The sequence below is a fragment of the Haematobia irritans genome, chromosome 5 (assembly GCF_050003625.1).
Source record: "Haematobia irritans isolate KBUSLIRL chromosome 5, ASM5000362v1, whole genome shotgun sequence".
Classification (NCBI taxonomy): domain Eukaryota; kingdom Metazoa; phylum Arthropoda; class Insecta; order Diptera; family Muscidae; genus Haematobia; species Haematobia irritans.
Window position 1 is genome coordinate 25,307,621 of NC_134401.1, and position 5,020 is coordinate 25,312,640.

Genomic DNA, 5,020 nt, shown 5'->3' on the forward strand with positions numbered 1-5,020 from the left:
TATGCGTCCTAGAGCGAAAAGGACTTTAATTCGTGACTACCCCCAAAAAATTGAAAAATCCACCCAAAACCTAAAAAATTTGAAATTTTTATATGAAAAACTTGTTTTGGCCATATCTCCTAAACTAAGCGTTCTAGAGCGAAAAGGACTTTAATTCGTGACCACCCCCAAAAAATTGAAAAATCCACTCAAAACCTAAAAAAAATTGAAATTTTTATATGAAAAACTTGTTTTGGCCATATCTCCTAAACTAAGCGTCCTAGAGCGAAAAGGACTTTAATTCGTGACCACCCCCAAAAAATTGAAAAATCCACCCAAAACCCAAAAAATTTGAAATTTTTATATGAAAAACTTGTTTTGGCCATATCTCCTTAAATATGCGTCCTAGAGCGAAAAGGACTTTAATTCGTGACTACCCCCAAAAAATTGAAAAATCCACCCAAAACCAAAAAAATTTGAAATTTTTATATGAAAAAATTGTTTTGGCCATATCTCCTTAAATATGCGTCCTAGAGCGAAAAGGACTTTAATTCGTGACCACCCCCAAAAAATTGAAAAATCCACCCAAAACCAAAAAAATTTGAAATTTTTATATGAAAAACTTGTTTTGGCCATATCTCCTTAAATATGCGTCCTAGAGCGAAAAGGACTTTAATTCGTGACTACCCCCAAAAAATTGAAAAATCCACCCAAAACCAAAAAAATTTGAAATTTTTATAAGAAAAACTTGTTTTGGCCATATCTCCTTAAATATGCGTCCTAGAGCGAAAAGGACTTTAATTCGTGACCACCCCCAAAAAATTGAAAAATCCACCCAAAACCCAAAAAATTTGAAATTTTTATATGAAAAACTTGTTTTGGCCATATCTCCTTAAATATGCGTCCTAGAGCGAAAAGGATTTTAATTCGTGACCACCCCCTAAAAATTGAAAAATCCACCCAAAACCCAAAAAATTTGAAATTTTTATATGAAAAACTTGTTTTGGCCATATCTCCTAAACTAAGCGTCCTAGAGCGAAAAGGACTTTAATTCGTGACTACCCCCAAAAAATTGAAAAATCCACCCAAAACCCAAAAAATTTGAAATTTTTATATGAAAAACTTGTTTTGGCCATATCTCCTTAAATATGCGTCCTAGAGCGAAAAGGACTTTAATTCGTGACTACCCCCAAAAAATTGAAAAATCCACCCAAAACCCAAAAAATTTGAAATTTTTATAAGAAAAACTTGTTTTGGCCATATCTCCTTAAATATGCGTCCTAGAGCGAAAAGGACTTTAATTCGTGACCACCCCCAAAAAATTGAAAAATCCACCCAAAACCAAAAAAATTTGAAATTTTTATATGAAAAACTTGTTTTGGCCATATCTCCTTAAATATGCGTCCTAGAGCGAAAAGGACTTTAATTCGTGACCACCCCCTAAAAATTGAAAAATCCACCCAAAACCCAAAAAATTTGAAATTTTTATATGAAAAACTTGTTTTGGCCATATCTCATAAACTAAGCGTCCTAGAGCGAAAAGGACTTTAATTCGTGACTACCCCCAAAAAATTGAAAAATCCACCCAAAACCCAAAAAATTTGAAATTTTTATATGAAAAACTTGTTTTGGCCATATCTTCTTAAATATGCGTCCTAGAGCGAAAAGGACTTTAATTCGTGACCACCCCCAAAAAATTGAAAAATCCACCCAAAACCCAAAAAATTTGAAATTTTTATAAGAAAAACTTGTTTTGGCCATATCTCCTTAAATATGCGTCCTAGAGCGAAAAGGACTTTAATTCGTGACTACCCCCAAAAAATTGAAAAATCCACCCAAAACTCAAAAAATTTGAAATTTTTATATGAAAAACTTGTTTTGGCCATATCTCCTAAACTAAGCGTCCTAGAGCGAAAAGGACTTTAATTCGTGACCACCCCCAAAAAATTGAAAAATCCACCCAAAACCAAAAAAATTTGAAATTTTTATATGAAAAACTTGTTTTGGCCATATCTCCTTAAATATGCGTCCTAGAGCGAAAAGGACTTTAATTCGTGACTACCCCCAAAAAATTGAAAAATCCACCCAAAACCAAAAAAATTTGAAATTTTTATAAGAAAAACTTGTTTTGGCCATATCTCCTTAAATATGCGTCCTAGAGCGAAAAGGACTTTAATTCGTGACCACCCCCAAAAAATTGAAAAATCCACCCAAAACCCAAAAAATTTGAAATTTTTATATGAAAAACTTGTTTTGGCCATATCTCCTTAAATATGCGTCCTAGAGCGAAAAGGACTTTAATTCGTGACCACCCCCTAAAAATTGAAAAATCCACCCAAAACCCAAAAAATTTGAAATTTTTATATGAAAAACTTGTTTTGGCCATATCTCCTAAACTAAGCGTCCTAGAGCGAAAAGGACTTTAATTCGTGACTACCCCCAAAAAATTGAAAAATCCACCCAAAAAATTTGAAATTTTTATATGAAAAACTTGTTTTGGCCATATCTCCTTAAATATGCGTCCTAGAGCGAAAAGGACTTTAATTCGTGACCACCCCCTACAAATTGAAAAATCCACCCAAAACCCAAAAAAATTGAAATTTTTATATGAAAAACTTGTTTTGGCCATATCTCCTTAAATATGCGTCCTAGAGCGAAAAGGACTTTAATTCGTGACTACCCCCAAAAAATTGAAAAATCCACCCAAAACCAAAAAAATTTGAAATTTTTATATGAAAAACTTGTTTTGGCCATATCTCCTTAAATATGCGTCCTAGAGCGAAAAGGACTTTAATTCGTGACCACCCCCAAAAAATTGAAAAATCCACCCAAAACCCAAAAAATTTGAAATTTTTATATGAAAAACTTGTTTTGGCCATATCTCCTTAAATATGCGTCCTAGAGCGAAAAGGACTTTAATTCGTGACCACCCCCTAAAAATTGAAAAATCCACCCAAAACCCAAAAAATTTGAAATTTTTATATGAAAAACTTGTTTTGGCCATATCTCCTAAACTAAGCGTCCTAGAGCGAAAAGGACTTTAATTCGTGACTACCCCCAAAAAATTGAAAAATCCACCCAAAACCCAAAAAATTTGAAATTTTTATAAGAAAAACTTGTTTTGGCCATATCTCCTTAAATATGCGTCCTAGAGCGAAAAGGACTTTAATTCGTGACTACCCCCAAAAAATTGAAAAATCCACCCAAAACCCAAAAAATTTGAAATTTTTATATGAAAAACTTGTTTTGGCCATATCTCCTAAACTAAGCGTCCTAGAGCGAAAAGGACTTTAATTCGTGACCACCCCCAAAAAATTGAAAAATCCACCCAAAACCCAAAAAATTTGAAATTTTTATATGAAAAAATTGAAAAAATTGAAAAATCCACCCAAAACCCAAAAAATTTGAAATTTTTATAAGAAAAACTTGTTTTGGCCATATCTCCTTAAATATGCGTCCTAGAGCGAAAAGGACTTTAATTCGTGACCACCCCCAAAAAATTGAAAAATCCACCCAAAACCCAAAAAATTTGAAATTTTTATATGAAAAACTTGTTTTGGCCATATCTCCTTAAATATGCGTCCTAGAGCGAAAAGGACTTTAATTCGTGACTACCCCCAAAAAATTGAAAAATCCACCCAAAACCTAAAAAATTTGAAATTTTTATATGAAAAACTTGTTTTGGCCATATCTCCTAAACTAAGCGTTCTAGAGCGAAAAGGACTTTAATTCGTGACCACCCCCAAAAAATTGAAAAATCCACTCAAAACCTAAAAAAATTGAAATTTTTATATGAAAAACTTGTTTTGGTCATATCTCCTTAAATATGCGTCCTAGAGCGAAAAGGACTTTAATTCGTGACTACCCCCAAAAAATTGAAAAATCCACCCAAAACTCAAAAAATTTGAAATTTTTATATGAAAAACTTGTTTTGGCCATATCTCCTAAACTAAGCGTCCTAGAGCGAAAAGGACTTTAATTCGTGACCACCCCCAAAAAATTGAAAAATCCACCCAAAACCAAAAAAATTTGAAATTTTTATATGAAAAACTTGTTTTGGCCATATCTCCTTAAATATGCGTCCTAGAGCGAAAAGGACTTTAATTCGTGACTACCCCCAAAAAATTGAAAAATCCACCCAAAACCAAAAAAATTTGAAATTTTTATAAGAAAAACTTGTTTTGGCCATATCTCCTTAAATATGCGTCCTAGAGCGAAAAGGACTTTAATTCGTGACCACCCCCAAAAAATTGAAAAATCCACCCAAAACCCAAAAAATTTGAAATTTTTATATGAAAAACTTGTTTTGGCCATATCTCCTTAAATATGCGTCCTAGAGCGAAAAGGACTTTAATTCGTGACCACCCCCTAAAAATTGAAAAATCCACCCAAAACCCAAAAAATTTGAAATTTTTATATGAAAAACTTGTTTTGGCCATATCTCCTAAACTAAGCGTCCTAGAGCGAAAAGGACTTTAATTCGTGACTACCCCCAAAAAATTGAAAAATCCACCCAAAAAATTTGAAATTTTTATATGAAAAACTTGTTTTGGCCATATCTCCTTAAATATGCGTCCTAGAGCGAAAAGGACTTTAATTCGTGACCACCCCCTACAAATTGAAAAATCCACCCAAAACCCAAAAAAATTGAAATTTTTATATGAAAAACTTGTTTTGGCCATATCTCCTTAAATATGCGTCCTAGAGCGAAAAGGACTTTAATTCGTGACTACCCCCAAAAAATTGAAAAATCCACCCAAAACCAAAAAAATTTGAAATTTTTATATGAAAAACTTGTTTTGGCCATATCTCCTTAAATATGCGTCCTAGAGCGAAAAGGACTTTAATTCGTGACCACCCCCAAAAAATTGAAAAATCCACCCAAAACCCAAAAAATTTGAAATTTTTATATGAAAAACTTGTTTTGGCCATATCTCCTTAAATATGCGTCCTAGAGCGAAAAGGACTTTAATTCGTGACCACCCCCTAAAAATTGAAAAATCCACCCAAAACCCAAAAAATTTGAAATTTTTATATGAAA